Here is a 13,051-nt window from a genome sequence, read left to right on the forward strand (position 1 = left end):
GCTGCTCAGTCAGGTGACAGTAAACGTCTCCAGGCGGAGCCTGATGCCAGGCAGGAGAAGCGTGCCCTGTCGAAACCCACAGCAGGAAGTTGCCTGTCACTGCGCTGAAGTGATACCCTGCGATAAGAGCTGACTTCAGGAAGTGACTGGGGGGGTTCAGTATGTTCTCAGGTGGAGGCCGAGTTCATATCTTGGTATACCTGTTCTTCAGAAAGAAAAACATTGCTCTCAAAGCAGATAATGCATGCCTGACTTATTGAACTTGACACCTTGCCTTGAACCCACGTTGATGAAAAGAAAGGTTTTCAACATTGTTCCACATGTTCTTTTGAAGCAGATTTGATTTTTATCCATCAAATAAAAGCTAAAATGTCAAAATGTCCCAAAACGTTTTACTCTACTTGCTGTTTAAAAAGAAAGAACAATGTGGGCTTGTGTATTGTTGTTGTCCGCTTGATTTTTCCCCCCAGATTGAGCACCTTTACCTGACCTGGGTTAAGGTGACTACATCTATTGACCCAAGGGTTACTTATTTTATTCTCCTGTTTTTAAAGCTAGCATCTTTCCCAAACGGCTATGTTATTTCTGCTCCCACGGTCCACAAACATGCTGATTAGGCTGATTGGAGGCTCTAAACTCCCCTTAGGTGTGAGTGTGTAACCTGCAGTGGACTTGTGACCTGTCCAGGGTGTATTCCTCCTTTGGCGTTAACAGACCATAACACCTGCCAGCTAACAGAACCTGGATAGACGTTGAATATGGTTATAAGCAATATTGATGCTGATTTTTGTCGTTTGCGGTCCCAATAACAGTGGAGTGAAGGGGGGGGCAAAGGTGTCCAAGCCCAGCTCCCTTTAACGCGTGGGAACCGGCATCCTCATTTGCCTATGTGTTGGAAAACATATCCACTGTTTGTGTACACCTGCCCCAGCGCGGCAGCTGCTAAGCACAAGGCTGAGGGTGAGGTGAATGCTCCCAAACACATACAAGCCATGTGCTCAGCGCACACGCATGCACGCACACATGACACTCTGCATCTTCAGGTATGACAAAGCTGAGTGAAACTCACTCATCACCCTCCTCCTCGCACGGCTCTTTGTGCTCGTGTCTGGCACGCAGTGCTTGGGCCGCCTGCTCCCTCTGGCCCGGAGCCTCGTGCACCTGCCCGCGCTGATGGGGAAGTGTCGGCTTTCAGCAGTGATGCAACGTCTGACCAATAGGCTGCGATGAGAACGGTTAGGGAGCGTGGTGGGAACTCTCCTCCCATCTTTCCTGTCTCTACCTGGGAACCGGTGCCGCCTCAGGGAGGGGCCCCCAGCCGCCTGCTGTCTGAATAAAGGCCAAACAAAAACTCTTGCCACCAGGCGAGTTACACGAGTCAGTGTTGTTTTTTCTGTCATCCATCCCCCCCTCCTCTCTTCTTTTTTTTTTATTAATGGCAGCACACCACTTTACCTTTTGGCAGGGCTGGAAAAAAGAATGTATAGAGCCAGAGAGAAAACAAACAACCAAGTGTGGGAACTGTTCCTTCTTTCTTTCTTCTTCTTCCAGGAGCTTTTATCAGTATTAACTCTGCTTACACAGGTATTTGAGCACCTGTGGCACCGGATCAGGGGATCAACTTCTTCATTGTGTGTAAAAATAAGCACCGTGAATTATATTTAAGTCCGGCTGTCTGACTGAAAACACATTTAATCCTAAACTGGAAAGCTGAAAAAAAAATTATATTCAAGGGGGAAAAAAACATATTCTTGCATCAATTATATTAATTGCATAGAGACCTGCTGATACTGGTCTTGTACCACTGTGCACAGTGTTTACTGGATATTTAATATAATGAAATGTGTCTGTCGGCTTTCTCCTGGCAGCTGATTCAAAGGCTGAACCTGAGGGAAGATAATCCCCTTCAAGGAAAAAAGAACAAAAAAATCCAACAGTGCCTCCCTCAGTGCAGTAAGGAATACTGTAACCACCGGCAGCAGTTCCTGCACGTTCTGCACACTTAAAATGACCCTGATAACAAACATCATTGGCTCTCACGATCATCAATATCTAACTTTCATTTTCAATTATTTTCTTTAATTGTTTACCAGAGGAGCTAAAGGGTTTAGCTGATCAGAGCGTGTAAGAATTTAAATTTAAGTTGAAAATACAAGGATATCATTGAATGTTCCCTCTGAATTCCACATTTTTCAGCAACAAAATTCAGTTGCCTTTTGATAAAAAGCACTCATTGTCATGGTGTAGGAGTTACAGGCCTGCTGGAGCCAAGCATTGACGCTCAGGCTGTCCTTCAGAGAGGAAATGAGCGTCCGGCTGATGACTCATTACATGCACTGTTAAGGCGAGGAGCTGTTAAAGCTTGACTAGGCCTGACTCTCATTTGACTACTGACCTTGTCCCAGTAGAAAAGGACAGAAGCAGGATTGTCTTACTGACTGAAGTCTGTCTGAATCAGCTCAAGTACGCTCACACTGAGGAAAGAGTGCGTCCAACATTCATGGATCCCGTTATGAAACGATAATGCCCTTTGGTGTTTAGTATTTACTGTGCAGGTGCATGCTAAAGGACACGAATGAACTAACTTGGCAATATAGCGGCTCCTTACGAATTCCATTTAGAACAATCTCAAGTCGGCCTGCAGCCCGCAGTGCTTCCATCAATTCGCCTTAAACTTTTGCATTGCAGACAGACCTCAGTGAAGGATCACAGAGTATATTTACACAGGGTGACGTCGGAGCTTTTCACAACCTCGGCTGGACGCTGCCACTGTCAAAACCGGGCCAGTTAACAGGATAGGCACCTTGGTGTGAAAGAATCTTCCCGCCTCTTTTACTGCAGCTCCCGACAGAGGCGTGCCAGCCACTCGACCGCCCAATAAAAATGAGTTTAGAAAAAGGCTGCTATTGCACTTGATTTAACTGTGGATGCCCTTCATGCTGTCTCTTACTTAGACTATTGTACCCAGGAGCTGTTGGCTTTGTTGACTGGGTCATAGTGTCCATAAACCAAAGCCGCAGACAACAATGGACGGGCAGCTGTTTCCTTGGCATGTGCGTGTTGTGTTGTGTCCTAAAAGCAGGTGTTTTCTCATGATGTCATCCTGGGATGGCAAAAGTAACCCGAGTTTCCAGGTGACTCATCCTGTCTCTTTTTGTGTCGCTCCCCTGACGTTTGAACTAAACTCAGATGTGTTTCCATTCTTTCCTTCAGGAAACACTCAAATTTCAAATTATTCTTTTATAAATTATACTTATTAATCCATAGAAATCTTGATGTCTTTTCAAAGATGGTCTGTCGCTGTTACCTGAAGAAATAATTTTTTTTTTAAAATTACATTTTCCTCATGAAATTGGCTTCAGATTAAGTCAACAGAGCTGGAAACATTTGTCAGATGCAAACACCTTAAATCCGCTTGAAGCTGAGTCAGTAAAAGAGTTCATTAGGTTCGGGTGAGGAAGGTGCACCCTCTTCAGAGGATCATTCACAGTGAGGTGTCAGGTGTTAGTGTCACATTTTATTTCTCAATTCCTTGGGGCAACGCTCACAGTGGGCCACGGCTTGATCCCACATGTTGCCTGGATTACTTGACCCTGCATGACTATGGCGTGAAGGGAGGAGCAGCAAATCCCTGGTGACCATTACTGAAGCATGAATCAAAGTCTTTCCTGTATTTAACGTTTATAGGAACTCCACTGTTGAAGCTGCAAGCAGGTGTATCACTGGTATCTGCAGCACCGGAGACAAACACACTCTGTTTCACTGCCGGCTCTTTCAGATTTCTTCCTCCTTTTCTTTACCTTCCTCGTTTCCCCTCCTTTTGTCATGCATCTTTCAGCCTTTGCTTTACTGCGGAACCACGGGGGAGAGGGGCATGTTTGCTCACTCTCTCACCAGAAGGGTCTGGCATCTCAGAAAGCAAACACGTTGCTGCAAAGTCAACCATATGGGAGGAAACTATGGGTTGTTTGTTGGCATATGGAGAGGTGAGCTGGGGATTCGGCCGGGCGTGCTGTGACCACACGAGCGCCCCATTTACAACTGTTACACTTCTTTCACACGTGCAGACCCAAGTGGTGACAGATGCTTTCGTGGCGCTCGTTACTGTAGATTCTTGTTCTCCCGCGTCAAGCAGCCACAGACTGTGCAGGGAACAAAGAAGAAATGGAAAGCGCCCCTGCGCTGCTTTGCCTTCAGTCATGTGAAATCATCTCCCAGATATCCAAGGTAGTTTTCTCTGTCAACTGGACTGGGTTTCTTCTCTTGAAGACGTTTCGCCTTCTATCCAGAAGGCTTCTTCTCCCAATCTCCCAGATATGTAAAATGAAAGTTAGCATTCGTAATATATTTATGGCCAACCTGCCTACAGATGCAAAATTGTAAAGAACATTTAGACCTGCAGCTAAAACCTCTTCCCCTGGGTAAGAAGTGCATCATATCAGCTCTTCAATAACTTAAATGAGGAACACAGTTGACGAATGAGACTGATGAATTAGACAATATTTGCAATAGCTATAAGAGCAATAACAGTGACAAGTTTAGGAGTAGCTGCAAATGAGCGGTCTTAAGCCAGGCCCTGTGTGCTGAGCTTCATCCTTTAGGTGGCGTTTTACCAGTGAACCACACCAAAAGTTGCTGTCTATCTCGGAATGTGGTTTATGCAAAGCTTTAACTCTACGGCTGCTGCTGCTGCTGCCTATAGCCCTGCAGTGCCAAACAGGCTTTGAACTTTCAGCGGCACCTTTTTTTAGCAACGGGGTCAGAGTTCTCATTTACCTGACCCTGCTTGAGTGACGCATGTATTCAAGGCCAGCTGGTTATGGCCGGGTCACAAGAATGGACAATATAGCCTGACGGCTTCTATTGTCTGTGGCAGGTCTGCTCATGTCCAGTATTGGCTGTCCAGGTCTCTAATGATTACATCTACTGACCTCAGGCAGCTGCTTTTTCTGATCTAGATTCCAGGTAGTGTATCATGTCAGCTGCATTGCTTTTTGTTTGGAGGTGTAACATAAGCCTTTAGAAGTAACATAAAATCCTCTTATATACAAAATACAAGTAAAGGCACTTTGCATGTGGTTTACCAACTGTTTCCATGTCGTGTAGTCTACCTGCAAAGGAAGTGGCTGTTGCTGCAGCAGAAAGGCATGCCATCGGATTAGGTGAAGGGTAAATAGGTTAAAGAACGTGTGGAGAACCAGAGAAAGCAAAGAGAACAGGGGTGAGAAAACACTAAGGGGGGACAGTTTTATGGGACTGTGTTAATTGGTGTCATTTTAAAAAGAATCCCTGATTGTTGGTGGGTTTAAAGAGACAGGAGAGAGCCCAGGGCAAAAAAGGAAGAGGGATGTACCACTATAAAACAGCTGCCTTTTACTTTTACCCAGGAGACAAAAAACACAATGGACAACTTAGAATATGCAGAGGATGTCCTCGCAGGTATAGTAAAATACAGTCAGTGGCAGCCTTTCAACTGCTCCAATACAATACTTCATTTTGATTCAGCTGTTACATTTGAAATCCTGCATGTCTTCACGCAATGATTAAGGAGCTGTAAAATGGAAATCAGTGTGTTATCCGTGCATATCTTTTGCAACTGAACTTCAAAAGCACTGGTTTTCTGTATCTCTGTCTTCATCAGTCCCAGGTCTGGCTCCTCAGCCCCTCAGATCAGCCTGATTCAAATCTCTATCTACTGGTTTTGTCCCATGTGCCTCCTGCTGGAAGCTCAGCCCTAAAACAAACCCCTGTTTACACTAATGGCCCACTAGGCTTTGGTCACAGAAACAAATAACAGTGGGGGGAAGTCAATAGAATTTAACATTTTGACATTTTTCCTCCAGCTTTCAAAACCAATATTGACCGAGCTCCCCCGCATGGCTGCCTTTAGTCCTGGATCTTGGCATACAAATCAAGCCAATGTGGCCTGAACCGCAGGCAGCCTGCCGAGGGGTGAGACCAACAATAGTCTGCCCAGGATGGGGCTCTCCCACTGGGAAGGCAGAGTGGCCACTGTCCCCGGTCTCAAGCTGGTCCACAGAGGCCCAGCGTATGAAAGAGCTCATGCTATCCCACCCGATTTAATGATTCCATGTGAGAGGGCCAATTGTGTCTGTAGTCCAGACCCTGCTGGTGAGAGAGGTGGACAAGGAGAAAGGACAGTGGGGGCACTCACATGTCTAGAACAACCCCATAGCGGGCCAGCATTTCTGAAAGGCCAGATTACAATCAATTAGACCCTAATGAGCATGGAGCTGGACTTGTAACCTGTTGCAGTGGGGCGGTTGTGTAAAAAAAAAAACCTCCTGGTTGGCAGACACATCAATAACCTCTGAAATAGCTGCAGACTGAAAGCAAGAAGCAGCAGGAAGTGCCGGAGTGTGCGTCCGTCCCCTCGCCTTCCCCTGACTGCTCTGCGCTGTGCCTGAGACGGGGGCGAGGGCGGACCGAAACACAACTCGATATACTTTTATTGTGCTTGCTTGATCAAATGTTATAGCTTAGAAGAGCATCACACATATTCTAAATATGCATTTAGAGCCTTGAGACTTGCAGATAAAAGCAGACTCTTGCAATTCAATGCATATACTAGAAAGAAAACAACATTATTTATTCATTTTTTCTCAGGAATACATGTTTAAGATAATTTTAGAGGTGTATGATGAATGTAATGTAAAAGAATGTAATTGAAAATGCTTTCACCACATTAAGAGAATCTCTGAGTGTGTGTCGCGGGCCGGCAGGACAGCTTGTCCCCAGGCTGCGCTCACCTGTGGAGCCGTCTTCCCACAGAGACGGTTTTCTTTACATGCCAGGTCGGCCCACGGCAGGAGAACAGGGAACGGTTGCGTAAAAGAAGGTGAAACAGCAGGAGTAAAAGCAACATTCTGGCCTGAGGTGAAATCCAGAGGGGCTTGACTGATGGCCATAAGTGAAAGCAAAGGGCTCCTCTATGTTCAGGGAACGCAGGTCACGGCAGCCACTCCTATGGTGCAAATTTACCCACTGAAAAATGGAAGTAAATGGATTTTTTTTTAAAAAGAAAAAAAAAGAAAAGACCCTTCAAAGCCTGCGATCACTCGATCTGGAAAATCAAGTTACAGGTACATCTATCAGGTGAGCAAGTGGAAATAATTTGCTAGTGGGATCAGGTTCACAGAGAAGGATCGATTCCACTGGATTGACTGGGATCAGGGGCAGAAAACCCTGTTGGGATCGTTTACCGCAACACAAAGTTTTTCAGTCTGCAACCGCACCACTAGATGTCACTTAAAGCCTGAGTTTACATTGCATAACGCATCATCATACCAAGCCAGGTAATTAAAATTTGCTCTTTACATATTGAGCTAAAAGAATAATTAATACATTAAGTAAGTATTAAAAAAAACTGTTAAATATTGAAAGCAATCTTAAAAAGTGGTGATAAATTGTGTTAAAAGTCACTGGGCTCATACGCTCACAGGAAGCTGGTAGACTGACTCAGTCCTTCCAGCGGGATGATATTAAAAAGACCTCATCCCTTTAAATCTCTGTCGCCACATGCTCCGCTTCTCATGTTCCGATTGCTGTGGGAACGCCGGCGTGCCCCGGCTGATCGGTGTAATATATGGTGGTGTTTGTCTCCTCGGGGCAGGCGGTTGGGTATCGCCGGTTGCCGCTGTGCTGAAACACTTTCAATCAAGCAGGTCCTACTGTGAAATCCCGAGGCCCACCCGGCTCCCCACCTGCCAAAACCAAGCAGTTCACCTCAGCAACGTCAAAGCGGCAGCTACTATTTAGTAATATCGTGTGGCGGTCCAGCAGTCTCGACCATAATGTACCCGCTGACGCCGCTAACCTCTCACGGCCCCGGTGCCCCCTCCTAAGGTTATATTACAGCCCAGCGGGGGTTTTGCAAGTGTAAAGGAGGGGAAGCGGTGACTGTTTGGAAGTTCTCAAGACAAGCTGGCATTTTCCCAGGATACAATGGGGCTAGGCTTCCTCCCAGCGTGCCAGTGTGTTTTGATTAAAAACTGTGAAGAACGCGAGTTGCTCAAGTCCACGGTCTGTTGGCCCCTCGTCTCCCAGCTCCCCATCACCTCAGTCCAGATTGGAAACCCCACGGAAAACCCAGGAGACGCGATGCGGGTTTTCCCAGTTCAATCATTCTCAGAAATTCAGCGTAGGCGGCATCATTCCAAACAAAGCTGTATTTGTGGCGAAGCCCGGTGCGCCGCATGGTAAGTAGTTCCATGGTGAAATAACACAGACTGACAAGAGCCACGGTTTTGCAACCTGAATTGCGTTTGTCTGGACTGCTTATAGCAGGAACCATTACAACACTAGACCACTGTTACACACCGCTGTCGCATAACTATCAAACACAATTTTAGTGAGAGCAAAGAGTGAAGCCTGACGTTAGCATCGCCAGCAGTGTGTTGCTAGACATGGTGTCATTGCACCGTGATACTGAAATGTGAGTAACATTGATTCATCACATCTATTCCCATCTCTTGATACATCTTTACCAGGTTACGACTGCCCAACGTGACACCTGCCACTCTAATCTCCACCTGGTCGCTTTGAACAGCAGGAACCCATCAGTTAATGCTATTTATTACACTTTCTGTCAGGGTGAATCGGAAGCAAATAAGGTCCAACTTGCCTCTTGTTACCTAAGCTCCCCATTTGGCCTCTGGCATCACACAAGTGAAGAGTCTCTTTCCTTTGAGAGCTGCACTCCCCCTCCCCAGACTCAGACAAGTAGTGGAGCACTTATCAGAGACCTGGCGCATTGTGATGTGAATGGTGCGGCCTCAATGCAAATTCTTCCACGCTCTCAGGCGGCAAAGGCGAGCATTGAGAGTCTGATTGTGTTAATTTAGCTGCCTTTCAGTCTGCGGTCTTCTGGAACTTTATTGCAAAGGAGTTAAAAATGTGAAGTGTAAGCACAAGAATGTGCCATTCACGCTTGTAGTAACACATCATTAACAAATGTCGGGCCACAAACAACCAGCTGTGGTTAAACAAACCAGGGAGGTAGCCTCCTGGTTTACCCTGTTGCCAGGGTGGTTGCCATTCATTGATTACCGTGCGTGCTGACAGGCTTATTTTACACTGTGGGTGATCCAACAGGAAGCAAAAGAAAAGATGACTGAGGGGACAAAAGTTGTGGCTGTTGAAACTGGAAAGAGGCTGCAGACTGCACATATCACCCTTCCTCTCTCACACTGACTCGTGGAAACTCAGACTGAGGTTACTCAGGGGATGGTCCATGCCCTCAGAGCTACAACGCCTCCTCTCACCAGCCAGCTGACTCAGACCCAGAGGGCACGCAGGGTGCAGACAGGCATATGACTCATACCCCAAAGTTGAGGGCACGCAACACAGGGCCGTGCAGGCCGGCTGTGATTTATGGACTGTGTCTGACAAGGTTGCAGCCTGCACGGTGCACCTTTTCCTTACGAGGAGACACCATGAGGTGAGATTTATGGTCATGTAAAAACCACAGATATGTTTTTACAAGGAGGAAGGTGCCATTTATGGTTGTTCGTTGTGATTAGTTGGTTGATAATTAATGTGGTTTTCATGAAACCTAAAGTTCTAACATATAGATGATACCATATGTATGTTAACTTGCTATCAGCAGCCTTTTGGGTCGATTGTTGTGGGTGTGATCCCAACATAAAGAAACAGTTTTGGCATCACAGCAAACCAGCAAATAGCAAATTTCTATGTACTCGTCTCTCTCATGGTTCTAATTTTGATTCCGGGACCTTACAGCTTCACTTTTGTCTATTGAAAGCATCTTTAAATTCCCAAATATTTTTAAAATAATGGCAATAAAATGATACCAACAGCAGTATAAAACAAAAGTTTATGTAAAGTGTCTATATCATCAGCTGGCAAAGCAGCATATTTTATTTTGCATTTTTTTAAAACGCAAAATATTAGTAAACCAAACAAAACAAACCAACAAAAAAGCCACTAGAAAGCCTGAAAATGGATTTGAAAAAATGGATAGACGTTTTTGAAAACGCCACCGAATCTGTTGGTGCGTAAACGCAAAGCAGAGCGTTTTCAGTGACTTCGAGCATGCGCAGTACAGCGATGTCCACGGGGCGTTGCAACTCCACCTCGTTATCGGTGGACTGGGGGCGATTGCTGAAAATGTTGTGCAAACGGGGCCTCAGGAAGAAACAGTTTAAGGATATAATCCATAGTTCAAACAGAAATAAAGGCACAGAAAAGTAGACATGCACCAAAGAACGGGGTAGGAGTGATTATATCGTTATCGGGGCCGCCCACCAGAGGGCGACAAAAACACTTTTCATTAGTTCATTCGTTGATGCTTGCAGTCTGGTGGTTGTCGTCTGATGTTAACACAAAACAATGGCATTAAACCAAACCAAAGCACATTTATTAGTTGGAATTCATACATTTTGATTTGATCAGTGATTCACTATACTTTCGCTCCCATTTCCATGTCAGTTGAACATGGCTAAACAGAGAGCAGCAGGGGGAGTCAACAGGGACTTTTAATGGTGTAACACACACAGGCTAAAAACATTGACGGCACAGGAAACTGGAGCTAACGTGCGATGAGAGAGCCCTGCTTTCCCTGGTGCACCACTGTGTGCAGGCACGCAGGAGGTGAGTGACAGCGCTAAGATGTGATCGGTCTTACCACTTCCTATTGTTTCCCTGTCACTGATAACCCTGGTGACCTGGGCTGAAGGAAGGAAGGCCATCTCTGTTAGCGGTGCTGGGTTTGTCAGCTCTTTGTCCTCAGATAACTTATTAACCCACCAAGTCTGTTGAGAGGAGAATGATTTCTCACACGTCCTGCGGTATGGTTAACCCAGAGTAAACAGAAGGGGGGGGTGTGTGTGTGTAGGGGGGGGGGGGTGTTGGGTGCAGCATGAGAGAAGTGGACACGAGCCTGCTGGAATGAAAAAATGAGACATTATTAGTGTGGAAATGGAAACAAGCTAGTGAGACAAATTATGCGCACCACTGTTTTGTGAGGTCAGAGGAGGAACATGAGGTCACCGATGAGAGCTAACATATGTCGGAACATTTATGCGCATATCTGATCACGGAAGCATCAAATGCCGTTGCTCAAAGCCAACAGCAACGGTGGTCTTTCATTAATTAACCCAGCTGATGAGGCCTTCAGGGTCCTGCGTGTTTGGAGTCAGCCAGGGTCACTCCGCACCTCTGGCACATAGCTGATGTCATGTGTCGGCTGCCTTAATGTGCAATGTTCGGCCTGTTGTTGAGGAGCTCCCACACGCCGGCCTTACAATCACTTCAGCTGTTTCACTCGAGTGTTGAAAATGGGCTAAACTGTTTTATGTGCAAGCGCCCAGACTGCCCCAAGGCTCAAGCTGAAAGGAGAATTCAGGCTGGTGTCAGGAGGTCGGACATTCCTTGACACCAGCTAATGCGTAATGATGCGGCTGTATGCATATTGGCGAGGAGGGGGCAGTTAAGTGCTGGGCATAAACCCTGCAAGGTCAAATATATCAGAATGGGCCAAATAGCTAAAATGTCTTTGCACAGTATTAAAGAGTCTTTGTGCACCTGTTAGATTTTATTATGCAGATATCAAGATGAACTTCTGACAATATCTATCCTGGCTGGGTGGTTAGTAAGCAAGAGTGAGGAATGAACTGGACACACAAGGAAAATGATTTTTAAAAATCAATCAAATGACTTGATTACGACAGCCAACCACAACCATGGTTCTCTAAGGCTGAGCTCTTGGTAAACCAGATCAGATCTGATTCACAACCCCAATTTGGAAGCATTTTAGTGGTAATAATATTTCAAACCCAGTACGGTTTGCTTCTTGTTCTGTGGTTTATAAAAGCAGGGCTTAATTCCAGTTCTAGGTCGCCACCTTGTGGTCGAAATTAATACCACATCAAAGAGGAACCCACACAAACAAGTTTCGGTCCCCAAGTAACTAATTTGCATGTATTTTGTTATTATTAAGAACAGTTTTAAAAGCATTACGCTTATATTTAGACAGTTATTGACCAGCACCGTGGGAAAAAAAAAAAGTTTTGTATTTTGTCTGTCTGTCTGTCTGTTTGTTGTAATTAGAGCAGAGCGAGTGTGGGGTTCGGTCGCCTGAATGTAGTCTATCTCCTGGAGTCTCGACTCGGTTTATTTTAAAGAGACAAATCCCCCTAAACGACTCGAGCGACGATAGTGACACTTCAGGTGAGAACAATAACGCTTTGTCATTTCACCCGATCACATCTCTCCATTGTCAGGACGGATAATCCTTTAAAACACCTGTAGGCGCTAACAACGTGCTGATGCCAGGCATCTGCTGCATTCCTCCACTTTAGACCTTAGATCCTGTAAAACCAGCAGGGGGGATAAAAACTAGCAAGTAAAAAATAAAATCCATACAATATATGTATAGTGAATCTAAATGAATAAAACACATTTAAGAAAAGCAATCGATGTGGCTAAAACATATTTTTGAGCCAGCCTACTTATTCTTAAACTGCTATTTCTCTATTCTCTACAATTGAAGTGATACTTTATTGGTTTAGCTCGGGGGTACCTACGTCAGCCTGTGGGGCAATACAGCCAGTGCTTTTCATAAACAGACCCCAAGGATCCCAAATAGGCATCTTTGTCTTCTGTTTGTCCAGCCTTTCTTCTGCATAATGAAAACTTTGCTCTCCCTGGAGCAGAAGATGCCACTGAACTGGGTGCCTGGTAACGAGACCCTGCACAAACAGAGCAAACCTCCCTCGCTGAGCCTCTAGGTGTCCCTTTACTGGGGGCTGTTTAATTGATGCTTAATGGTTGGGGCCAACAGGCTGCACAATTAGGGTGAAATTCTGTTGAGTTAGCAACTGTGCAACAGCCCAAACAGATTCCAATCTTAAATTCAAGAAGCGGCTCACTTTAGCTTAATCCTGTTGAGGGAAACACAATCCCACCCGTGTCAAAATGGCCCTCTGCCCCAGGTGTAGCTGCCACACAGGCCCTGGCTTGTTGCTCTTTATCACAGCCAATGAATTGAAAGGGCCCTCTTGGGCAGACA

This window comes from Takifugu flavidus, chromosome 8 (assembly GCF_003711565.1).
Source record: "Takifugu flavidus isolate HTHZ2018 chromosome 8, ASM371156v2, whole genome shotgun sequence".
Lineage (NCBI taxonomy): Eukaryota > Metazoa > Chordata > Actinopteri > Tetraodontiformes > Tetraodontidae > Takifugu > Takifugu flavidus.